Below are 27,197 nucleotides of genomic sequence, written 5' to 3'. Positions count from 1 at the left end.
TTAATTTTCATTTTTTTATTTATTTCCCTTTAAACGCAGGGCATGAAATTCATTATTTCCAGGCTTTCATTTTAAATGCCTCCTCTCCATTGAAAGCCTGGCCAACCCTGACCTTTGCTTGTATTGCTTAGATTTCTGATAGGCTTTGAATGACGAGGGTGCAATTTGGCCCCAGCTGCTCCTCCAACATGTTTATTGCACTCCCTCCTCCGGCACCTGCTGTCCTCACCATGGGCTATTCAACCCTTCATAAATAGAGAGGTTTCCTCCTGTCACGGTAACAAAAAAAACTTCATATCAGGCCTGTGCTACACGCAGCTCTATACTCTGCCGTTATAGCTTCCTCTGACAGCATAAGGCACCAATAACCTAATTCTCTAATCCCCTGAAACTAGGCTACATTTCACAGCAAAAGTAAACAGAAGAAAAACAATAGGAGTTTTATCATTTCTGCCCACGATGCATCAAATCCTGAGCTCAGTGTTCATTCTGCATTAGGACACTTTCATCTAAAATCCCAACTTGTATTATTTAACACTGTTTCTGAAGGCAGATGCTTTTAAAAACGGATACAAGCGAAGTCAAGTGTGTTCCGATGAGTTTCGCCTGGTCCTGCCTGCTTCCCACCCTGACAGATTTTCTATCACCTCAACTAGCAGCTGAAGTTTATCAAAAGAGCCGCGCTCCCCGGTGCTGAAGCATATTAAGCAGCCTTACAGGCTACTACAGCGGGGATGGAGAGCAACTTAAAGAGCGGGTGACATAACACTCTGTGTATCATCATCCTTCATCTCTTTCCTCCATCTTAGGACGCAGGTGCTTTGACAGACCGTGAGGCGCACACACAGCACACTGCGTGGCCATCAAAGCGAAGCAGGAAGGGGGGATAGTAAAGAAAAATACAACGCACAGGCTCACAATCTGCACCGCAGGACTGTCTCGGAGTGCATCCGACAAGCTGAGCACTTGAAAATCCGGCGAAATGTGCAGCCCGAGCCTGGCTCCTCGACGCCCGGTGTTCAGCCTATTTGTAGCGCGCTTCTGAGGACTTTTTTTATCTGCGCACCACTAAAGGCGGCTGACATTTGAAGAGAGCATCTCTGTTTTTTGCTGCAGAGGATCAAATGGCCAACCCCTCCCTCTCCCTCGCTCTCAAACACACTCACTCCATCCTTCCATCCATCCATCTGTCCATGGATCTACACGCACAGACACACACGGGAGTCCTGCTCAACGCCCACTGTAACATCGTAATAACACATTTTGGTACTGAACTCTGCACAGATAGCACACTCCGGCGTAACAGCCCAGAAACAGTGCTGAGCAGCAGTAGTGTGGCCACTGAGGCGTGAGAAATACAGTAGCTAATTTATTCTTGGCGATACAGAAGGTGAAACTAGAGGACAGAGTGAAAACGCACTTCAGGTAGAGCTCGGGGCGTTAAAAGAGGATTTTAAAGAATTCAAATCATCAGTTCTTAGCTCGAGTGTGTTCCCCTCAAACCCACGCACACTGATGAACTATCCAACAGAGGCAGAGTGACAGAGAAGTGGGTAAACACGCATCACTGAGGTTCTGAGAAAGCGCCATAGTTGGTTTATTCCCACTTATTCTAAGGCGTCAGTGTAAATATGAACAACACCTGAGCGAAAACATCATCTTTTCCAATCCAGACACGCTGCATTACGATCACCAATAATGGAAATGCAGCCTAAACAAATCTACACTTTTAAGAATAAAAGCAGGTTAAACTGCTGAGAGGTCGCAGATGAGAGTAAGTTTTAATTTACATAAGAGAAATTAGAACAAATGAAAATGTGAAATGAGAACTACTCTCAGTCAGATCCCTCTCTCCGGGATGTTTTAAATGCCGTAAGGATGCAGACACATATCAAAGTTATGCAACAAAGGCCTTCGATTACGAGATGAATAATAATACATCTCTGTGCAGTTTCCAGTCAAAACACAACCAACGCTGATTTCTGTTTACCTGCGTTCAACAATATTTCCTTTGGGGTCTGGTGTTGCGTCCTTGATGTGTTTCGAGAGTTGCGGTTCACAGTCAAGTAGTTTGCTAAAAAGATATCCCGAGTAAAGATTTAAAAAGCGATCATCTATCCCGTTACAAATGTCCAGATGTGACAAATAGTAAGAGCGAACGGAGGGTTTCCGGCCGGCCTCTCCCGCACAGCGCACCGGCACACGGCTCCGTGTCAACGCGTTAAGATGTTACTTGTTTGTAAGCAAAAAAACATGGCTTCATTTGCCTTTGTCAGCGAGAAAAAACGTAATATTGACTTACCTTTCCCTCATGAGCCATTGTACCCCCCCTCCTCCATCCCCTCTCCAACCCCCCCACCCCCACCTCCTCCCTCCGCCCTTTGCCATGACATCACGGAAGCTGTAGTAAACCTCCAGCATCAGATGGGCAGGGCTTGAGGTCCCCCTTACTCCACACTAACTCAATGGACATATGTGAACACACACTCTCTCCCTCTCGCTCTCCGACTTTCTCCCTTCCTCACCCTCTCTCAAACACAGGCACCATCTGAAACAGCAAAGGTGACAACTTCAAACTACGAACTCGATTTTTAGTGCGCGCACGTTATCCAAATATAAGAAGTCCACGCTGCTTCCCTCTCCATACATTTGTAAAAGTATAAACAACCTGTGCGCGGTGACTAAAGGAAATATCTCTGCGCATGTGAGCTCTCCAGCCGACACAGTTTTACAACGAGCTCATATTTTACGCACTTCGCCAGCTGACAAGTTCTTGATGTTCCGCAAATGCATTATGGAGGTTATAGCTGCTATAATCCTTCACCCCCCCACACATCCTGGGAAGTGGTACCGTCCAATAATTCATTCAGGGGACTTTTTTTCTTCCTTGGACTGAGAATTGATGTAGTAGTTGTATGCAGAGTTTGTGTATGCTCTGCGTCCTGACAGCATCTGATATGGAAACAGGGGCTTTGACAACACATATGCAAGTCTCCAAGGCAGCTTTACTCAAAATTATTTATGCTCTGGGGAGGTGGGGGGATGGATATCAATTTGAATTATCACTGACAAAACATGCTGCAAAGAAATATTTAGAAAAAATATCAAGTGGAAATCGGACGAGGTTTGTTTTGGCGTCTGCAGCAGTTTAAGAAGACTAATCACCGCCAGTTAGAGATATGTTGATAGATTCCTGCTCTCGCTGAGACAATGATGCTGACTGTCAGCGCAGCTCCCAACAACAAACAGACAGTCTTAATAGCGCAACTTGGAGTCACTCCCAAATGTTGCTCACACCGTGGTTTTGCTTTGCTGTTTTGAAACCATTAGTGGAAATGACAACCATTCATTACAAGCCATTTGAGAATAGTCCCCACAAATGCCATCCTTTATCTGCTGTCTCCACGCCACGTACGTAGGGAATATTCAAAAAGCCCAACCTTCAGCTTTCAGAAATTCTATTAAATTCTTATCTCTTTGCAGCAGGCTCTTTTTGTGCAATCCCATTGTTATGCATTGGAGCTGAAATCAATCACCGGCCGTGCACGCCGCATCAGTATGATTTCAGACTGTGGGTGCGGAGAGAGAGGACTCAACACATCGACAATCGAATAAACAAAAGAGGGAAAATATGAAAAATCCAGGGCCGTGATCCAGCAGAGGGGACCGTGCGGAAAGCTGGGTCTACAGGTCAGGAGCGGATGTGAGCTGAGAGGCCCGCAGCAGGGCGCAGCTGCAAGCTGGAGCCTGTTCTGAAGATTACAGAGTAGATAGAGAAGTGGAATAGAGGCTCGGATTGCTGTTATTTTACCTGCAGTGAGACTTCAGGACTACGAACAGCTCCTAAATGTGTGCGCGTGTGTGTCTGTGCGTGTGCGTGTGTGTGAGTCTGTGTGTTCAGAACCGTGGACAGCTCCGGCCCGCGGAGGATTCAGGCCTGCGCAAAACCTGCAGCAGCTCAATGCGGAGGCAACAAAGGCCTTTGTCTGCACGTCGTCCACTAAGTTAGTTAGTTAGTGACATTTAACTAAGTTAGTTAGTGACATTTAACTAAGTTAGTTAGTGGTATTTAACTAAGTTAGTTAGTGACATTTAACTAAGTTAGTTAGTGGTATTTAACTAAGTTAGTTAGTGACATTTAACTAAGTTAGTTAGTGGTATTTAACTAAGTTAGTTAGTGACATTTAACTAAGTTAGTTAGTGACATTTAACTAAGTTAGTTAGTGACATTTAACTAAGTTAGTTAGTGACATTTCTTTCATCTTGTTGGGAGCCAAACTCAAAGAAACTGAACTAACTGATTTGAAGTAGTACTTATTAATATTTATTAAAAGTGACGTCTAAACGTTTTTATTTCGCAGTCTCAGTGACCCAGCAGCTGGTTCATCATATGGGAAAAGTTTTTCCTCTGTTGTTCCAAAGTCCGTCTGCAGATGCAGATGGCACAGAGGCCTGCAGCTCTTCAATGCACACGTCACTCCAGACTATAGCACATGAATGGTGGCTATATTGTGCGAACCGGGGGCCGTGCAGGCAGCCAGTATAAATATTACATGGGGCAGCAGCTGACTGAGCGCTGAGGTTGAGACCGGGGGAGGCCCCTATAGTCCCTCGACAGATGGAACAAGCCGACAGACTAACACAACAAAAAGTTTTTAATAAGCCCGCAGCTTGGCATTGTCCCCACGGTACCGGGGCCACACGGTCCCCTAGGGAACCAACTGTCCTTTGTCTGGCCACTTTCTTACCACATGAGAAGAAGTTTGGTTTCAGTTCAGTACTGGAGCTGAGTTCATTTGGAAATATGTGTGTTGTGAGGAGTTTTCCCCGCAGCTTGTTGTTGGAAGTTTTCAAGTTACAGCTGGTGTTCAGACACAACTATAAGCTCTTAATCCCGCTCAGCGACAGTGTCTTTAAAGGACTTCTGTCCTGAATAACACCAGTTCCACAGACTCCTGTGAACCTAGTCCTGAGTAATATTCTGTATCTGCAGCGCAAAAGCAAAAGTACAAAAAGACGAGTCACAAACCGGCTGAGACGCACATGCCGAAACACAAAAGTTCATCTTTCAAGTGGTTCCTGCGAAGTCAAAACAAGTGAGTGATACGAACCTAGAAAAGTGCGACACAGCTTCATGTTTGCGGTCCTCCTCTCGGTGCCTCTTCAGCTCCGCAGCGACCGCCAGGCGCAGCCGGTGAGTTTACTTGTGCACCACAAAGTTGCTCAAACTTTAGTTCAACTTGCTCGGCCGGGGAGGGGAGGGCTGCTGGGAGGGACGAGCAGCTGACTGACATTCCTGGACAGCCAATAGTGAGGGGTTACGGGCTCCTGCTGCCGGGAGCTGGAGCCAATCTGCGCCTGCCAGTGTCTGCTTTCAACAACAATGGCAACGACGACGACAAAGAGCATCTGCTGCGCCCGGCAACTTCTCACACTCACTGAGATCCTTCAGCATTCAGCCTTAAACAATATAAACACTCAACTCTGTCTACCATCTCATACCACCTCATTTGTGGAAGTGTTTTTTTTTTTTTAGATCTGCGCTCATTTACAAAGAGAAACTCACATTATTATTAGAAACTTGGCACAAACACATAAACAAGTTCTGACAGAAACAGAAAGAAATAACAACTTCACCCTGAAGAGAATAGTTTAATCGAGCAGTAATCCCTTCACACTACATCATTTTGTGCTGATTTTATTCTTCCAGTTTAACCAATTTACACATTCACAACATCCAACTCCAAATTTCTGCCCCTGTTAACAGTTTCCCCTGAAACAATGTAAGTTTCAACCACCCTCCTTGATCACATGACCAAATATACCAGATGTACAGCTAATTTAGGGAAGTTAGAGCAACATTTTCACCCCAACTCCAGGCCTATTCAGAGTGTCTGTGTCTGGGACAGACAGACAGTTCCTCCCTCCCGATAGCAGATGGTCTTCCAGATAATGAGCTCTCCCATTGCTTGCTCTTATTACCCCCATCCCCATCTTTCCAAGATGTAATGGGGAGTAAAGCAACCTCAACACATTCTGCTGCTTTTCTTATTCATTTCATTTTATTTCATGCACATTTAATGATATGATTGTTTTTTTCCATTGTGTGCTCAGAGTTGCACATTAACAAACAATTTGCCCTGTTGCCAGAAAGGTGTATTTATAATGTGCACATGTCTGAATGAGTCATTTAAACAATGTGCTAATAAACTAAACTAAATTCACCAACTGAAACTAAACTAACGTGACTTTACCACTATTGTCGCCTCATGAATCTACTGTAAAGTTAATAAATTCACTTTACCCACTTACACTGTTAGAATTAAATAAAATCAGTTCACCCACTTATCTGATATAATCTTAGTTTCTACTAACTTTAACTAAACTAAAGGCAACTAAATATAAGTTATGCTGAAATGTCGCTGTTAAACTAAACAGTATTAATTAAACTCCTGTGACAACATCTTATGAACCAAACGAACTAAACTCTAATGAATTTTCATTTTTTGTTATAAGCTTAAATAGTTTGTCTAAACTTCTTCATCATCATAAGCGTGAACAATTCCTAATGAAATAAAAATGGCAAATTGAATCAAAACAAAAGTCATAAAACACGGTTTCTAAACTAAGAGCTGTCACTATTAAACCATAACAAAATTAATGTGACATTGATTTAACTAAACTCTCACTACGTTTGTGCTCCTGACCTAAAATAAGGAAACAAATAAAAAGTTACAGAACCTGTTTACCTAAAAGAGAATTATCCCAAACTAAACTAAACTAAACTAAACTAAACTAAACTAAACTAAACTAAACAACAAGTGGTTTAATTTCTCTGAACTACTTATTCGAGTTTAAACTAAAGAAGTTTGAGTGTAGCTTTGTTAATTTGGGATTTATTATACTGGATCAGCTGAGTTTAATTAATAACTAAACTACATTTATTATAAACCCGAACAGCTAAACTAACTAAATCATTTCTTATAAAGTTAAATAACCAAACTAAAAACAATTCAACTCAAGCAAAAGCAACTTTATGATTCCTTATAAACCTGAACAGGTGGTTTAGTTTCACTTTAGTTCAGCTGTTGAATTATTCACGCTCGTAATTAACAATCAAGGAATTTGAGTGTTGATGTTTGGCTTATGACAGTCGGTTAGTTCAATTAATAACTGAACTAAACTTCATACCTTCATACTTTATTATAAACTTAGCAGCTGAATAATCTGGTTCTGTGAAATCTGACGTTTTATTTTTAATATGCAGTAAATAACAGAGAGGATCTAATGTGAACAAGATGTTAAAATGGAGCTTTTAAAATCCAGCAGTACAAATCTTGTCTCTGGTCTTATGCTACAAACAAAGTGAAAGAGAAACACACACACACACACACACATATTAAATTCACTGCTTTTTAAATGGGCTTTTGGTGTGTGTGTGTGTGTGTGTGTGTGTGTGTGTGTGTGTGGACAAAGAAGGTGTCACTGTTAAGGAGGACTGCTGGGTCCCCACTAATGCCACGGTAAGTTTTTTTTATCAGACGATGCCAGACAGTCTCCTCAATTCTTCCTGAGCAGTGCTCTCATTAGCCTATTAACTTCACTATTCACCCCCCCATCCTTCTGTTCCAGCACGTAGATAGGACACACACACACACACATACATGTGCTGCACGTTCACAGGCATATAAAAACAGAAATGCACACACACACACACACATGCACACACTCACACACACCACCCCCCTTTCTAATTCTCTGCTCTGTATAACAAGCATCTGAACTCTGACATAGCCTCCAGCTGTCTTGGAGATGGTGGTGACAATAAAGTTTAGACAAATACACACACACACAGGCATACACACTGAAGAGCAGGAAACAGGACCTTGTTGAGAAAATGACCCGCGTGAGCTAATTAATGGAAATTTCCCTCCGTCTTCATCATCATCATTATTCAAAAGTCCTCTTAAATGTTCACTCCTACGCTTTCATTATCATTATTCAGCATCTCAAATAGTAACAACTTTGACTGAACTGGTAGGAAGACGAAGGGGTCACCGCTCCGCTGGAAGCGAAAAGTTTTTCCCTTTAATAAATGTGCAGATTTGCGTTTGAAGTAACAAAGAAAGTCGAAGTTATTTTTAATTTGTGCAGACACACAGATCTGGGGATGTGTTTGAAGAGAGGAGCTGCTTCTTTTAACTTCACTCACACACCCTGGGCTCATGCCCAGATGGACATTTACTCCTGGTCTCCTGGAAACAATCAGGTTCATAACACGATGGCTCTATTGCCCTCTCTCTCTCTCTCTCTCTCTCTCTCTCTCTCTCTCACCGTCTCACTTTCACACCCCCAACCTCGCTGTCTCTCTAACATCCATGCAGTGTGATCATTCCCATATCTGTCAGCTCCTATTAGACACAGCTAAACGCTTCTCCCACTACTATCCAGGGAAGGGATTTTCAAAAACACCTATCTTTGTACTGCACTTCAACATCCATCCGACATACCCCGTTAGTTAAAGTATGGGATCACATTTTTTTCAAGTCAGTCTTAAAATAATACTCATAGGTCTATGTGGACTTTGAAACAGGTTTAGTTTGCTGCAGTTATCACTTCTGCACATACCAGCAATTAAAAGATCTCTCACTATGCTCCCAGAGGAAGAGGTGGAGAATAAATGCACAATTCATGGTTTGTGCAAAAGAATAAGCAAATACTCAAGAACCACGATTGGTAAAATGAAGTAAACACTTTGACACTTGTCCTATTGGAAGGTTTCCCTAATAATCCAAGGAGATAACCCACATTAGTGGATCTTGTCGATCAGTCACAGACTCTCCAGGCCACAGACTCTCTTTTGTCAGGCTTTTGGAAGAGGTCAGAATAATCTCCCCTGACCGTCTTTTTGAGCTCACCATCTGTGACAGATGTAATTCTTGGCTGTTTGACAGATTTTCCCCCTGGTTCACGTCTGCAGTAAAGATGTGGCAGCAAAAACATGCAAGCACTAACAAACTTCTGCAGGTTAAACAACAACAACCCTGAAATTGACCAGACCGTGTTAGAGTGGTAATTCAAATATTAGACAGTTAGAGAATATAGGACAAACGCCATTTTTCAGACAACCAGTACTACACAAAAGAAGTTTAATTTTCTGGTGATACACTAACATTCAAAAGGTGCCACTTGTTCTGCTGTGCTAACATAAATGTTAATTGGATTTCTAATGATGAATTATGCATTTAAATTCATAAACTTGCATAAGCAAACACAGCATGCCACTGGTACACAGGACTAATGTTTGCAGATAATGTGCCTGTGTGCAAATATGTAGATATTCCATCAAATAAAAACAGTCATTTAAAGTCATTTCCAACTTTAACAATGTCTACACTATATTTCTGATCTACTTGATCTCATTAAATTACATTTCAGTGACCCCAAACATGTGAACAATAGTTAATTTGAAAAGTTGGAGCCAGTTAATGTTTGTTTTTACTTAGTACAAAATAAAAGCATGACAACAGAAAAGTTAGAAGATACCTCCTTAATGTGGAAAACTACTGAACAGCCTATTAGCTTCAGCTAATTGTTTAAATGTACATTTGGACTCTAAATGTGTTCTATCCCTGAAGTAGATGCTACAGTACATTTCACTATTGCTTTAACATAACCAACTTCGATGGTGTATAAACATATACGGCTACATTTTAGATAGAGATCCAAACTGCCTCTGACTCCTCATTACTCACTTATTACACTTCTAGCCCCCCCTCTCCCTTTTTTGTGGGAGTTATGAATTTTTAACAGGCATGTGCACACACACACTCAAAGTGAAAGGAAAAGGCCAAGAGACAGACAAAGTTTGGTCTGGATGCCACTTTAGATGACCGTCATCTCCAGAGATCCCCTCTACCCTCCCTGCTTACCCAACCCGACCCACAGTTTGGGCCTCCCTACAGGGGGTGGGGTGACACGTGGAATGGGGTCATCTCTGCCAAAAGGCATCACATCGCTCCACTCCTCTGTGTCTTCTGCTACTCTGTCTGTCCGCTGTACCTTTCTGTCACTTTGCCTGTCACTTGGACAAATCTAGACTTACTGTGGGAGTTTTTTTTTCTTCCCCTCTCTCTCTTTAACTTTTCGTCAAGCGTGAATCTCTTAATGTGCATGGCAATGCCTGGAGCCATGCAGCATCTGAGAGAGTTGTAAATAAGTCCTCCTGTCACACCCCTCCTTTTCTACCCCACAATCCAGACTAGCATCACAGCACTCACTCCTCCCCTGTGTCCCACACTCTGTCCCCCTGCTGAGGTCGACTGCCTGACCTCTCGTCACTATCCAAAGTCACTGAGTCAGATTCTTTGAGGCCTTCCCTCTGCTGACTTCTTCACTTCCCTCTCATCATCCTGAGTCACCGCACCTCTCCGCACTCCACCCTCCCATCCTTCCATCCTCTGTCTGCTCATGCCGCCAACTATTCTCCTATCGCCTCTTTTTTTTTCCAGCTCTCCACTTCTATCTTTTCCACCGTCTTTTAGCTCCTCACCTCTCTCCCCTCTCTCCCTCCTGTGCTCACCCGACAGCAGCAGGCTGGGCAAATATGCACCCTGAGCAGCGGTAAATACAGGCAGCACTTCACAAACAAGGCCTGATTACAATGACAAAGGCTGCCACACTTTAGGGAGGAGCTTAGAGCAATTTGGAGGCTGCGGGGGCCATTGAGCGAGTGGCATACTTAATGGGCTTTGTGTGCCAGAAGAAAAGGGTCTGAGCTTCTGGGCCCAGCTGTCACTATGGAAAAAATCAGACTGACACAGCACCCAACGCTCTTTGGCTTGCTCTCTTTTCTTCTTTCAACCCCCCTCCCATCCTCTTCTCTCTTCTCTCCTCTTTCCAGCCTTTTTTCTCTAGTTAGCGAACACAAAAAAGTGAAAGCTGCTGGAAAGAAAGAGAAAAACTAAATGAGAACTCCCTCTCTTGATCTCTCTCTCACACACAGTCGTGCAGTCGTGGTCACACAAACACACACACACACACGCAGAAACATAATGCACAGTAGGCTGACTCTGCAGCAATTATTATTCAAACCTTAAACCCAGAGGAATAAATGACATTATTGCATTTCACTACTTAATTACGTGTGTGGATAGTTACTAAGTGTTAGCCATCATGCATGCATAATGCACTAAGATATAGTCACTTCGCTTCATAAAGCACCCTTTCATTAAAAAAATGTACAGCAGAAGAAAAACAAATTAACACGTGCTGTGTGGAAAATGCATACACATAAGTGAGAGGAATAAACAGAGTAAATACACATTAAGTGCAAATGATTGTTAGGCCTCACATGGCAAAAATAACTCCAACATTTAGTGGATTTCCGGCAGTGCCAAACGACAGTTTATTTTCTGGAAATGATTTTTCTCCAGTGATAATGGGCTTGGCTCGAAAACAAAGACTGAGAGATCCTCTGAAGCAGCTCTCTGGTTACGCTTTCTCAATCTTTGTACGCAAAGAAGTGCTCACACTCCAGATCCAACTGTATTACACCAGCTCTGTGACTTATGGCACTGTAACACGGAGCATAATACACACGCCTACGCACATGCACAGCAAGCTTGTGTGCAGGCAAACGCGCACTCGCAGCAAACAGGCACAAACACATGGGTACGATCGCACAGCGCTGCATTATTGAAACACAGCACAAAGCCAGAGTTGGATGTTGTTTCACCTAATCTCTTTGATACCACTGTGGTGCTGCTAAGCTCCAGAAAATCAGCTTAGCAGATGTCCTAAAGTGTAGGTGGCTTGTTTCATGAGGCAAGAGAAGAAAACGCTACAAGAAGAAGAAGGAGAAGAAGTGAAAGGGGGTGGGTGGGGGCAGGGCCACAGATTTAGAAAGGGTCCCTGAGTTCAACTCAGTCCCCTTTTTACTTCTGTCTGCCAGGCACAGTTGTTCCAGCAAACTAGGAGTGTTTTTATCCATTTCACCCATCACTCCATCCTTTCTTCCTCCCCCAACCTCTCACTCTTCAGAGTACTTACACTACTCTCCCCTCACTGTGTGTGCATGTTTGTGTTATTTTTTCCAGGCCAAAGGAGTTGTCGTACGTGTGATAATAATGGTGATAATGATCATAATGAGGATTTTTTTCACAACGTTGCACATGCTGCTCTGCCTTCAAGCCCTAACCTGTACTCTGATGTCAGCTGATTGCAGTCGCACTCTCACACACACACACACACGCATATGTCGCATGCATTATCAACACAAGTGAGACATCTGTATGCAAATGTCATTATGTTGGTGGGGAGGAGACTGGGAGCGGGCCGTGTGTGAGTGATGTTATGACAGTGAAGGAGGGTGTGAAGAAGGTCGGGCTCTAAAGGAGTGTGTATGTCAAGAGCTGCTGCATAAATGTATGATATCCATAGAAACCAATTAATCCAAATGAAGATGGTGATGGTGACTGATGCTGTCATCTTGTAGCTTTTCTCTTTTCATGGTTCTCATCTCTTGGCATTAATAATACAACACAGAAACACACGATTATGATATAGACAGCCTAGTAAAACATCACCTCCTTTATAAAGATACTTAATTTCTACGGTCAGATGAAAAAAAAAGTTTATATTCTCAGTTGTTGTGCAGTGCGCTGCATTCATTACCTCTTGAGTATCTGAAAAATGCAATTCATCCCACACTACTGAATGTGTGGCCGTCTCCTTAGTGTGGTATGTGGCGAGCACTGCAGTGTCAGATCATCTTTTCCTAATGACAGTGTCGCACATGTCTGTGGTGATGGGAGAGATGGAGGCAAAATGGAATGAAAAGAACAATGAAGCTGGAGTGACTCTAAAGATAAACCATGAACACACCACAACCGCCCAATATGTTCTTTTGCAGTGTGCACATACACCTGACATGTACACCCATGAAATGATTTACACTGTGCCAGTATCCAATGCGCTTCTCTGAGCGTTTTTCTCTTTGATAAAATCACTTTAGGTGAAACGTGGTTATTCTTACAGATTCTAAATTCATTCCAAAACATTAAATACTGTGCGGTATAGTGAAGGTTCAGTTCATTTTCTATTTCACTGAGAGACGCTTAGTGGACGAGAGTCTATTTAACACCTCGACCTGAGATCTGTTTAGCCTCAGAGGTTGGTCCCAAGTCTTGAAAAGTTAAGATTCAAGATTCAAAAAAACTTTTTTAATCCCAGAGGGATACTGAGTTACTGAGTACATTTACTCAAGCACTGCACTTAAATACAAATGATTTATTATACAAAGTATTTAATTTTCAATTTATTGCAACTTTATACAGTAAATAAAGTATTATACATTTTACAGCTCTGCATGTTCCTACATGGGGTTAGGAAACAATTTTATACCTCAACTAAAAAGAGGTCTGTTTTCTGGAGGAATATGGTTTACAAAGATATGATGATGATTGTACAGATGCATGATTCACATTAAAAGTACATAAAATACTTTAAACTAGAAGAAACCATAAACAATTAGCAGGAAAAGAATAAAACACAAGTAATAAAGTAATATAATAAAGCCATCTAAAACCATCAGTAAAATAAATTCTGTATAATGAGTACTTTTGTACTTATTTGTTACTTGTACTTTTACTTGCAACATCGTATTTCTACACTGTTGCTACTATTGACACTTTTTAATACCATACTACTACATACTACCATTGTCTATCCCATACACATGCAAACTACCCAGTTCTCCCCCTGCTTACTTCAAATAAAATGTTGTTGCCGCACCTGATAACTTAACACCTCCCGTGAATTTATTGACCTTTCAGCAGGTACATCAGGTCAATCCTGAGTTTGGAGAGTGTAAAACCTTTCACGAGTCAACTGAACCCCTGTTGTGTTGCATCAGTTTGTTATAAAATAAGAAAAGAAGAGACCTGGAGGTAGAAGGTTTGTGGAGGACATGGTACTATGTAGTTTTGAATTTAAGTGCCTGTGAAATAGCAGATGAGAACACACAAGTGCACACTCCAAAAAATGAGTGCAGATTTGGGAAACATCGGTTTGCAGGAGATAAAAGACAAAAAATAAAGAATTATCCATCCCTGTCTACAGCTAAACACACACTCTCTCTTTCTCTCTCTCTGTCAGGCTGATGGGTAATTGAGGCAGTCACAACACAGATCGGGACGCAGTGTCATGCTGTGCCCTGGGTCTGGCTCGCTGCCCCAGCCCTCTGGCAGCATGCTGCGACACGCTCAGGAGTGCACATACACACACACACTCACACCCTTACACGCACACAAAAACAACAAATGGTCACCACACACACACACACACACACACAAATAAAAACACATGCTTGCTACACACAGATACAAACTGGAGCTTCACAAATGCTCTTTACCAATGTACACAAATGCTAACAGGCTGTCTTTACACAAGTGTGTACAGTCACACAGACGGACAAAGACAGAAGCGCAGAAGGGCGCACGTGCACACACACACACACACACACACACACACACACACACACACACACACACACACACACACACACACACACACACCACTTGAAGTCACACTTTCCTCCTCTTTTCCATCAGACTACAGCAAGCCCCAGCAAGTCACTCCTCTCCTCTCCTCTTATTCTCGCGCCTCTCCCATCTCCTCTGCTTCCCACTCTCTCCTCCTTTCCCTTCCCTTCCTATCTCCTTTTATTTTTACTCTACCCTTCCACTCCTTTCGTGCTCTCTCATTTCCTCTCCTCTCCACTTCTCTCCTCTCCATCCCTCCTGTTAGTCAGACCTAAGGCAAACAGGCTTGGCCCTAGGCAACGTTGAAGCCTCTTCTGCTCCTCTTTATTCTGCTCCCTCCCTGACTCCATCCCTCTTTCCTGGCGATTCTCCAGTTTAAACAGAAGGCTGTGCTGGGGGAGAGTGTGGGATACAGAGGGGGAGAGAGAGGCAGAGTTAGAGAGAAGCCAGTTGCTTGTGTGAGTACTGCATGATTCATGTTGCCCTGTAATGAAGCCGGTCCAGTCTTTTAAGTGTTTGGCGTGTAATGGAGTTTCAGGGACAGGCCTATCATTTTCTCCTAATAGCGCTTTCTCCACTGCACGCCATGACCCCTCTCTCCACGCCCCCGCCCCGCACACCCCTACTGCGGTAACTGCACATTACCACGGCACACGCACACACATACACACACACGTAGCGATTACCGACAGCTGCGGGAGTTTCTGAACGGCAAAAGTGGCCAATTTTCTCTCCCTTCCATTTAAACAACAAACAGGGCGTCGTGTTAAAATGGGCGAGGGAAGAGAGAAGGGAAATTGGGCTGATAAGGGTTATTGTGAATCAGGAAGAGAGTGGGTTAGCTGCTGGGAAGTAGCAGTGCGTGGCGAGCAGTGATTTTAATATTCTTGAGGAATACTTTGAGAGAGACAGCACTCACAACAAGAGACTGTGAACAAATAATGTTCAATGGCTTTTAGCTTTTGGGGGTGAGGCTGCACACAGCAAGCGAAGGACAATCTTAAACATGTGCTCGCTCACACTTCTTCTCTTGCCTCTAATCTAAAACACAGTTTTAATTTATAAAACTGAGGACTGACATTTTAAAAAGTGTGTGTTTTTTTTTAAGAAGTGGAGATTTGGGTATCACGTACATGTGTGTGTGTGTGTGTGTGTGTGTGTGTGTGTGTGTGTGTGTTCTGTGTAAGGCCAGTTTTACAAGAGCAGATTGTGGAGTATGTGTACAGACCAGACCTAAGATTACTGAACAGATTGCACAGCTGGCAAGCAGCCCTCTATCCACACACAAACAGACACACACACACACACACACACACACACACGTGCACAGCCACAAAAACAAATATTGACAAAGTATTGATCCTGGGTGTATAGGTCCATATTGACAAGGCGCTAATGCCAGCAATATCATTCTGGTCCACGTGTTAAATCACGAAGGGTCAAATTCTCAAATTAGCCAAGGAATTAGCAACAAAGCAAATTCCACAATTCAAACAGCATCATAGAAGCGCTGCTCACCTAGTTATGATGATGGGACTGAATACATTTGCTCTTGTTAAAGTAATTCACTCCACTTCAAGACATTTGTCAAGCAATCTACGTGTATGTTAACTGGAGGTTTTAAGTTTCCAAATTCCAGTTGTGTAAGTTGAAGGTTTTTGCCAAACTACAGAACGTCCAAGTGCAAAACTGAGATTTCCAGTGAACACAAAGACCCTTCCCCCTTCAGCAGATAAATGTCAAAAGATCTTTTAGCATCATATTCAGCGCAAACATCCTCAAACAAGCCAAGTAAAAATAACCAAACTCAGTTCTGAGCGAGAGGGGGCCTTTAAAGGATAATGGTAAATTGGATTAAATGGTAAAGTAAACCAAACAGCAGCTGGAGAGAAAGTGTTCTGCTGGTAAATGAGAGAAATCCTGGAAAAGGAAAAGGAGAATTTTTAATAGCATGAGGTTGCACATACATAACTGTATTTTTAGTTGTAAACTAAACCTCATAAAAAAGCTTTGATTCTTAAACTTGTAATTGAGAGAAGAAGTTTTGTCCTGTTTGACAAATGTGGTTCAAGGTTCTAGTAAAAAAAGAACTTTCACTTTTCACCTTGGCAGGTGCTAAAAGTAATCTGTCAGCTGCATGTGTGCGCACAGTGACATGCGTCTGTACATGCGCGCACATTTTTGTCATATCCGTCGATGCTAGTTAATGGTTACACCTCCGCAGTGACTGTCCTTCAACTTTAAGACAAGAAAAACAGAGGGAGAAAAGTTGGCTTCCAGTTTTCCCGTCCATGGAACACCTGCCATTCCATGCCATGCCATTCCTGACATGTGGGCTTTGTTGCTGCCAGGATGCAGTGGGAAGTCCTGTCTTTGTGCGTCTGCTCTTTGTTTCCCCTCGAGGGCTAAAAGAGAGGGGACTTCTCTACGAGTTGAACAAATAAACAGCAGCGAGCACGAGAGACAAAGCCAGGGAGGGAGCACCTGCCGAGGGCTTTGTGTCTCTTAATAAGGCTCACTACTGTCTGTGAGCGCACAACCACCCCCACCCCCAACTCTGAACACACACTGAGTGGAACTGCTGATATGTACACACACACTTACACATATACTGTACTAGTACATGAATACACACTGCACACACATTATGGTTAAAGTTTTAGATTACAGCGTGTGTACTTTAAACAGTATTAAAATGATTGCTGGGTAATGTAGGTACAATGGAATACAAACATAATCAAAAGAAAATAACCAATATGAGTTAATTAATTAGGCACTTTTTTAATTAAATGAATTACTAACTCTAAGTCTAATCAAAAATAAAATAAGATTTACTCATTTTCATTGAGCCTTCTCAAATACTGTCACACATAAACACAGAATAAGTAAAATGCCATTAACATTTATGGTACCAAGAAGTCATCTGCTGACTTAAAGGTACTTTTTAACTTGTGTAAAAAAAATTCCCAACACTTAATTCTCTAATTAACATGTTGTAACTTGTACTTTAAGAAGAGGTGATCTTAATACAGTGTAGGCGAATGTTGTCTCAATTACTTCCACTGAAAACATGTTAATTTCCTGAATGAAAAGGAGACTACAGATACCTGTTTCACGACTAATCTGAATTGGAAATTGTGCCTAAAGGCTTGCTCAAACTACACAAAAACTGACCTTCAAGAAGCGCAAGTAAAGGCTCAAAACATGCAGCAAAAAAAGCCAGCTGATATAGAATGCATTTTCATTTCTCTTTTGTCCTTTTTCATGGCGCTGTGAACTTTATTACATTCACTGTTAGTCAGATGCAGCAATAAGAAGTCACATGTTCAAACACGTCTTTTTCTGCATGGATATAGGTTTCAGTGCGTGTATGCTTCGACACATATGAAGGCAGTATAGTTTTATGGTTCAATGGCACTGTCAGCTGTAAAAGTGTGGCAGCACTCACGTGAGACATATAAATGGAGATGGCTTCCTTCTCTGACACGTTCTTTATAGCGGCCCCTGAGGGCCAAGAACATGTAGACATGTGCTGTACCTGGAAAGAAGCTGTTCATCTGGTCTCATCCAGAGAATTAACATGGTTGAGAAAAACAAGGAAGCTCCTACCACAACATAACTAAAAGCAAATAAAACATAAACTCATACTTTTCATTGTTTCTGCTATTTCTAACTCAATACAGTTGTATCTGTGTTCAGTGAAAACAAAAGACACCACATGCTTTCCTGTTTCTTAAACAGCAAACCACAGTTAAAGTTACAGCATGTAACTTTGTTTTTAATATGTTTTTAATAGAAGTATGCTCCAAAACATATCTTAATATAAAGAGATGCTGTTGAAAGGTCACGTGACTCATGGAGCAGTGCAGACATAGTGCATGAGGATTATTTCTGCTTCATCATCAAGTTTTTTAGCTTCACATTTATTGTAATTTTAGAGTGACTAATACATGTGCTGGGCAGAGTATGCGAAAACAATACAAAGCACAGTGAAGATTAAGTGAACTAAACTAAATGTGCTACAGAAAATCATTTTTCAACAAAGCAAATGAAGCTGTGTGCATTAAATAATACATCTGTATGTTTAATCTAAATGAGAGGCAAGGCAAAATGAAGTTTATCATTTAACTTACTTCAACCAGCTATTAAAAAACAGTTTCACTTACTTTTTCCAACATCACTCTGTATGTTTAATGGGTGTGTGCAATAAAGGCATGAAGGATCATGACTGTTTGTGTTTTATCAGGTTAGAAATATCGTGTTTGTGACTTAGTTGAAGATAAGATCACAGTTCACGACCAATTTATGCAGAAAACCAGGAAATTGTTAATAGTCCATTTGCTTTTTCTTGACACTGTACATATACATTAGGAGTACTGGATGTCAGTTTGATTATTTGAATTAGTTTTAGAGACAGTCATCATACATTTTGTAAATTGTAACCAGGGTGTTAAGATGCATACTTTAAAACCTCAGCGCCGTGTACCAGCCATGGATCTTTGTTGGATGTTGGTGCATGCTTCTTTCTTACTTCCCACATTTCCTTTATACTGTCAACTATCTAGTTTACACAAAATAATTTGGACTAAGACATGTATTAAGAAGAGATGTACTAACCCCTGTGTTAAAGAAAGACTTTAACACTTTCTGTTTTCATTCTGAGATCACTAGTTTCTCCAAAGTCAGCTATTGCAACCCACCTCTGGCTCCCAACCCCAACACTGACACCCGCTGCCTCATAACTTGTTGGCCCTTTAGGCCTCCGTTCCTGTGAGGCTGCAAACTTGCAGCACTGTATAAATTCTTTACAGGAAAAGCCAAGCCAGAAGCCACAGATTAATAATGCAATTTTCTATCTAAATTCTTATTTATGTGAAGCAAAAAGTTCCCCTGAGATTCTTGTATTATTCATAAGCATCAAAGAGGAGGAGGAAGCAAATCATTTATCAGAATGTAGGTTTGTGTTTGTGTGGATGTCATTACTGAAACACATGAGCTGCATTGTGTGTGTTCTCTATCACAAGCATGGGCTTAAATATGGGCATTCCTGTGTCTCTATGTAATGCATTTGCCTTCTGTTTGACTGGTTTATGTTTGTGATATCTGTACATGTTTGTAAGATTAAAGGGGGAATTTGCATCTGTTTATGTGTGAATGCATGTATGCTTGTGCATTCAAGTGAAAGGGGAGGTGTGTGTGTGTGTGTGAGCGTGAATGTTAATACGTGCATTTGTGAGTGACAAGCAGTTGAGTAATGAAATCAGGATGTATTTGTGGGTAAGTGTTATGTGCTTGTGAGTGATTTGCACGTGCATGTGTGTGCATTTGTGTGTGTGTGTATACATGCATCTACATGTTGCATGATGATGTGAACATGCAGAGCCACTTGGCATTCCATGCAGTTTGTTTCCTATCTGTCAAGTACGGGCACAGCCATCGCAACTTGACAGAAAGTTGGAGGAGCTGCATGCAAATGAGACACATATAGTTGTTTTCTCAAGTTTTTTCTTCATCTTCAACCAAATGATCATCTTGTCTTTTCTTCTGCCTTCTTTCATTGTGTTCAACCTTATTTTCCTCATGAGCAGGTTTTAAACTGAAGCCTCGCTGCAAGCTGAACATTTGTATGGAAGAAAAAGTGAGAAGAGGAACACTGCAAAGAAAGCAGTGGCAGATTTTTTCTGCCATCAATAAAACTAGTTGTTCTGCTGCTCTCCTCTCCCTGGGAGTTGAATAAAAACGCTCATCAAATTCTAAAAGCATCTGCGCATTGAGAGGATGATTTCCATCTGTTATCTAGTATTAATGGAAGTGTTAATAGGCTGCATGTAGAAAGACTGACAGAGAAACAGCCAGAAGCACTGGATCCTCCTCTGAACTATTAACAAGAATGGCAAGATAAACAACCAAGCAGAATACAAATAATGGATCTAGGTGCACACACATACAAATACACACATGACCAGCAACACATGTTGCAAACACACAAATATAAAGAGGTCATACACATTAATGCAAATGTATATACAGAAATGAGAAAAAAAAAAACTCAAGCACACACGCTATTAAATTTCAGACACGTACAATTTGTGCATGTAGTCACTTCTTCATAAAACACATAGACACACACATACAAAGAGCATAGTTGCACATAAATAAATGCATATACACACAAACAGACACCCCAGGGAGTGACAAATAAACAATATTACGCTCAGAGCACTTGCAAACGGAAAACAGCTTTTACATACAAATCGTACACAGATGTACACCCAGTATGAACATGCACAAACACAGATATGAGAGAAACTCCATAATCACATACTGAGAGCCTCCAAAATGGTTGTGTTTTCACAATCTTGTGCGTGCACGTGTCTCTTGCAAACACATAACAGGAAAAGCTATGATGCACTCTAGCGTTTATACAACTGCACAGGGTTAGGCTTAGGTCAGCAGTGGAGGTATAAAAGGAAAGAGTATGGCATTGTGGAACAAATCAGCTTTAAAAGAAAAATGATGAGTGTGTTACCAACTCCAGTACAGGTGAGTCATCCACAAGAGGGAGAAAACACAGCAAACATTGCAAAACACAGCAAAAGTTTGTTCTTAGTGTTCACATTACTACTGTCGTTAGTCAATATTTAACATATGAGAGCGATGTAAAGCCAAAGCCACTTGTAAGACCCTTTGGATACAAGCATCTGCCAAATAACTACAGTAAATGTGTAGTTTTCTTACAGTGAACAGATGAAAAGACTAAAACAAACAGTGAATTAGTTTGGCTCAGTGTGTTCTGGTTTATTCCCAAACCTACTGGCACCTGTTGAAAACATTAATACACATTCTGTGTTTTTGGTACGGATCTAGGCCAGCAGGATAGACTATACAGACTAGAGTCAAGATAAACAGTGTGTTCATGACACCCAGTGTAATAGTGTGTGTTTTTAAAGGTCCTGCACATGATAAGGATGTGGTTTAGCCACTAGTTTTAAATAATTATTCACTACTTAGTTCATTAACTACTAAATATTATTATTTAATAATCCCCATAGGGAAATTGTTGTGAAAAGACTTCTACGTTTAGGGCACTCAGGGTTGGAAACTTCAATGTGTCGCCAGGAGGAACCAGAAATCAAGCTTCTGATTGATGGACGACTGATTACCCAACTAAAACCACACAACGCTGCATAGAGCCAGTACTAAAGCCAACCAGCTCTGCGTTTTCTGTGTACATGTTTGATCGACCACTGAAGACGGTGATTAGCCTGTTTGCTTTAGCTTTAGCTTCACTACATTAAAATGTGGAGACAGAAAATTCAGCTAAAAGTTAGATTCTATGTGTATAACATCATCCATCCATCCATCCATTTTCTTAACCCCTTGTAAAGGGTCACGGGAGTGCTGGAGTCTATCCCAGCTGTCATCGGAGAGAGGCGGGGTACACCCTGCCCTACCCATCACAGGGCAGACGTACAGAGACAGACAACACTCTCATTCACACCTATGGGCAAGTTAGAGTCTTTGGAGGCGGACGGAAGCCGGAGTACCCGGAGAACCCACATAGACACGGGGAGATCACGCAAACTCCACACAGCCGACCCGTGGATTCAGACCAGGGACCTTCTTGCTAATTAAGAGCTAATTTAACTCTAACTAACTCTTGAACTGATGAGTTGAGAGAGCCCAACTCTCAAAAAGAAAAACTAAATCAATATAGTCACTGAAACTGTAGATGTCCTTATTCTTTAGCTTGTTCACTTGTGTGTATAAGTGACAGCTGAACTGTTTGCACGCTGTATTAGTCTGACGGGTGTAATACACATACCATTAGTTTCCACTAAGTTTTTGCTTTGAAAAACTCTCCTTATATATAATTCATGCATTTAAAAACATCAGGATTTGAGCAGCTGAGAAATACTTGACACTAACCAGCACACTGCAGAGTAACCTGTTCACTAGCTGCAGGCTGACTGACATTTATTCACAGCCTCCTCTCCATGTTTTGTATTTGTTGCTTGAGACATCACAGGAATATCATCAGCAGTATGCATGTTGCAAAATGTCAGCCATACTGAAGCTTTTATACATGATCACTGTGAAGTTAGGATTCAATGGAAAATTGAGTGAATCAACTGGCTTCAGGATGAAAGACAACAAAAGTGAAAGTGTGCAGAACATTCTCCACTGCCTGCTGCGCTCTGAAACCCAAACTGTACGACCCAGTGACTGTGCTAGAGCTCTAGTCAGCCCTGAGCTACAGAGGAAATGTATAAAGATGAGTTGATGTTTTGATACACTTTGGTGAAAAAGCATCAAATGAAGGCAGCAATTTACCCAAAAACTGGGGTGTGGTGTGGAGAGACATTCAAAAAGACCCGCTATTTACACATTAAACACGATGTAATGAGTTTTTTAAAATATACATTTATATGAGTTGATAGACATGATCAAATCTTTAATTTCTCTTTCCAAACAACAGAAATGCTACTAAACTGTTGCATAACACAATTAGAGAAGTTTAAGGTCTAGCTTTATAACAGCACTTGATTTGCTTAGATATGATGCATAGTTGAGTTGTAGGTAGAAATCCCACATATGCTGATGTCCAAGCTGATTAGAAAACATTGCAATATTTTTTTTTATTAATGCCAAAAAGGCTTTTAGGTGAAACTTAAGTAAGTAAGTTGAGTTTAAAAGTCATTGTACATCCCCAAATCTTCAAAGAAGCAATGAAGAAACCTCATATATTACTGCCAAAGACTTTCAGGAGGATGTGATGGAGGCAGAGATCAATCAAACATTATAAAATCAAGGACTTCATGCTCAGGAACCTCGCTGCACTCCACTCGTGACCAAAATGCACTATCTGAGTGATTTAGATTCTTGAAAATACCAGGCTATTTCGACTTTCATACACAGTATTAGTGATCACTGCACTTTCCAGCAAGAGAAAAGATCCAGATCTGGTGCACGTTAAGTTAAACAAAGCCTGGTTCAAAAATTGCTCGCGAATCATGAGTGGACATCACAGCACTCTGAATCTGAATAAAACGTAGCTTTGGTAGGATATAAATGAAAAAACAACTAAAGCTCCAAGAGAGAGGTGTCTGAACCTTAAATGGAGGTCATGAAGGTCAAAGGCTGCACAACAAACTACTTTGGATGACAATGGGGGTTGAATAATTTTATCTTTGGAGAACATTTATGCATGATTTATCTTTAATATTGTTTATGTTGAACATCATGTTCTCAGAAGTTCCTTTGACAGTTTATCAAAACAATTACTTGATTATATTTCCATCAAACTTTACTTATATCTATAGAATGTCCTCCTCTGTGCAATTCAAATACCAATAAACCAAACATTTAAAAATAAGCAGCAAACTAAGAAAAAGGCTGAAAACATGACACGTGTGATATGAGACTTTTACCCGACAACAGGGACATGCAAATTTACTATTCCTATGATTATTAATGGCGATGATCCGTTAATTCAGGCCTGACTTGGCCTGGCGTACCTTAGTTAAACCAAGATCAACAGCAGATGCACCGTCGTGGCGGCAGAACTTGGCACTGTGATATGACATCACACCCCCGCTAAGAGTGTGGCACAAACACAACCAGACCACTGCCAAACAGAGGGAGAAACATGGCACTAATATAAAGACAAAGTAATGAGTAATGAGTGTTCATGGAGATATGAGAGAGGCAGAGAACAGGCAGGATTCGCGATCTCTCTCTCGAGACGAGTCTTTGTCTCGACAAATATTTAATTTCCTGATATTTAAATGTGTGCAAAAGTGTGAGATTAAGTGGAATGACAAAAGGAACTAGCTAATATATTAATTCAAAATGTAAACTAGTTTTTTATTATTGACATTTTGTTTGTAACCGTCTCAGTGTAATATCTTGTTTGTTTAGGCAGGTTAACTGTTTTAGACTAATTTTATCCTGGCTCTAGTTTTATACTGACTAGTTTCTTGTGTTCTTATGTTCACTTGATTCGCTCTATAATGGTTGGACTGGTTGGGTTTAGTGTGCAACAGTCTTTTCACATTTGAAACTTTCTACAAACTACACCACATCAACTTATTGTGGGGCTCATTAATGTTCATAAGATCCATGTTTTATGTTTTTATTCCAGCTCTTGGGTGGATCTTTGTTAGATATCACACCTTTTGTTTCTTGCATGTTCTAGGGCAAATTTTTAAAAGTGAAAACAGCAAAGAAAGTGACTAGTAAAACACTTACAGAACACCTCCCTGAAGGTACTCATTATTTTCATTTCCTTGGAATAAACTCTGGATAAGGTGCAGTTAGCTTGCGCTGTGGTACCTCTGGGTGAACTAATAGAAAAGTGGTCCAACAATGATTTGTGGGAGGATCTGTCAAATAAACTACTGACCACTTCACAACAATGAGGTTTTGTCACTGGCAAGTAAGCAGGTAGTTCCTGAGAGTCTGGATGTAAACATGTATCTGTAATATCTTTGCATGCTTCAAAGCACATGTGACACACTGTGTGAGCTTTAGAGTGAAGTCACACACTGTTAAGATATGGAGTTATGACGCATCACAGCATATATCACACTACTTTAAAGGCTCCTTTGTCCCCCTGCCTCCTCCACTCACACCCACACTCCCTCACAACCAGGCCCATTATCCCAAGCAGCTGCTTTTGGGGCCGGCTGGCTGGAGAGGAAGCTGAAAGTGGAGTTTAATTCACTTATTGATTCCTGTGTGTTGCAGGATTCTTCACGGCTTTAATCAGTGGGTGGTTTTAGGCTGGGGATGGGGGTTAAAATAAGGGTATGGGCCAGCCAGATGCAGTGTTTGTAGGGGGGTCAAAATGAGATTGCATTGTCTTCTCTGAACTCTGTGGTATAATCACTTACAGTCAGTGTTTAACGAACACTTCAAAGAAATTACTGAAGTGAATCAGATGGTTGTGTATTCAGGAGATGAGTGTAGTGATTACTTGTGGATGAAGAACAGGAAATAATAGTGCTAAGCTACATGATGATGAGGCAAGATGTTTCTTGCCATTTCATACTCTGACTCATGCAGGGAAAAGTGATAACTCTGTACAAGTGATGCAACAAATTTCAACTTCGATAGGGCCCTTGTTTTTTTTTCTTCAGCATTTTTCTTACTGACTAAAACCAACAACTGTCAACTTTGATTTGCAAAGTTAACAAAAGCTGGTTTGCTGTTGGTCTGTGCTTGAGGGCAACAGAGTCCAACATGAAGGAAGCTATTGCAGCTTAGCAGCTGTGTTAAAACGCTTACACAATTATTTAGCTTCCGCTGTTAAAGCAGTTTAATAAACAATGTGGAGTCCAAGCTACAAATATATCATTTGAATAGACAGCATGAACTTATACATCAGCCACAACAAAACCACCTGGTTGTGGTGGACAAGACTCAGCAGGGGACCAGTCTGTAGCTACGCAGCACCATATGCAGCAAACTGTGATGCACTGTGTGTTCTGAAGCCTGTCCATTATGGCCAGCTTTACATTTTGTCCACCACAACATTAAAACCACCAGGTGCTTTTACTGTTGTGGCTGATCAAGGTATTCCCAAATGTTTGCTAGCTTTAAGAGCTGCTGTCCCTCTTTAATAACTTTCTATTCAATGTATAATCCTTAGTAGTAGTCAACCAACCCAAATATTTTGCACACATGACAATATGTGTTGCTGTAAAACACTGTACTTTTTTTAGCAAATGTTACTTTAACAGGAGGAAATAGTAAATTAGCTAAGGACTATTTTTAATAATGGATTAATACATACAGTAAACCAATGTGTGAGAGACAGTGAAAACAAATGCAATATATGTGTGTGTGTGTGTGTATATACCAAGGAAGAAGGGAACTACTGCAGTAGCTGATGCAACTTGAATGTTTTTAGATAACAGGAGAACTTTGTGGCAGAAGGAGATCAGATATATCAGTAATAATAAAAATACTGAATCATCAGATTTATTACTTAAAGCCTTTTTCATTCATTTCAGGCCCGAGTTACACTCGGCTGACATGAACTGTTTACTGTTGACTTAATGCAGGGCTCGTGGATCTATTAATCTCCAATTACAATGCCTTGAGTATGACAGAAAAAAACAAGAACAGGAAACAGAAGGGAACATGCTGTGCAGATACTGGATAAGAGACACAGCTGGGGAAATCACCTGGGAACATCGACACGACACTGGCTTCTGATATTTTGCGACGTCGCACTCCACATTCAAAGGCTATGTGATGTTCTCTCTAATCGCAGCACTGATATTAGAGAGGAGCCAAAACCTAAACCTGTTCTATTAGTTCATATTTGATCCAACTTTATCAACACATCTGCTCACTGCTTTCACTTTAAAGCGAATACAGGTTATTTGATTAGCTTATTAACACCAATAAAAATAAATATTCACAAATCCACATCCATCAAAAGAAGCAGAACACACTCTGTGTTCACACGTGCTCTCGAGCTTCTCTTCACCAACTCCACTCTATTCCCATCTGGCATGAGGTGTTTGGAAAACTAACATATTACAGTATATACTCTTAGTGCCACTTATGCACTTATTCAAATCTATCTTAAATATTGTATAAATGTGAATATTAAATAGTGAATCCTGGCTGTGGTAATCCTTA

At 41.1% G+C, this 27,197-nt stretch overlaps 1 protein-coding gene across 8 annotated transcripts in view; it reads right to left on the bottom strand.

Moving 5' to 3' along the window:
* The window catches only part of myt1b (myelin transcription factor 1b), an 87,533-nt gene that overhangs the window by 32,080 nt on the left and 28,256 nt on the right, over positions 1 to 27,197 (bottom strand). Inside the window, exon 1 of one of the 8 annotated variants that reach the window (XM_026367798.1) lies at positions 1,991 to 2,161. The exons of the other annotated variants lie outside the window; for them this stretch is intronic. The gene's annotated coding sequence lies outside the window, so the exon portion shown is untranslated. Of the gene's footprint in view, positions 1 to 1,990; positions 2,162 to 27,197 lie in introns of those variants that run through there. 8 annotated transcript variants of the gene reach the window in all.

The sequence above is a fragment of the Anabas testudineus genome, chromosome 7 (assembly GCF_900324465.2).
Source record: "Anabas testudineus chromosome 7, fAnaTes1.2, whole genome shotgun sequence".
NCBI classification, from domain to species: Eukaryota; Metazoa; Chordata; class Actinopteri; order Anabantiformes; family Anabantidae; genus Anabas; species Anabas testudineus.
The sequence above is the reverse complement of the archived record's forward strand: the minus strand, read 5'-3'. Positions and strand labels throughout refer to the sequence as shown.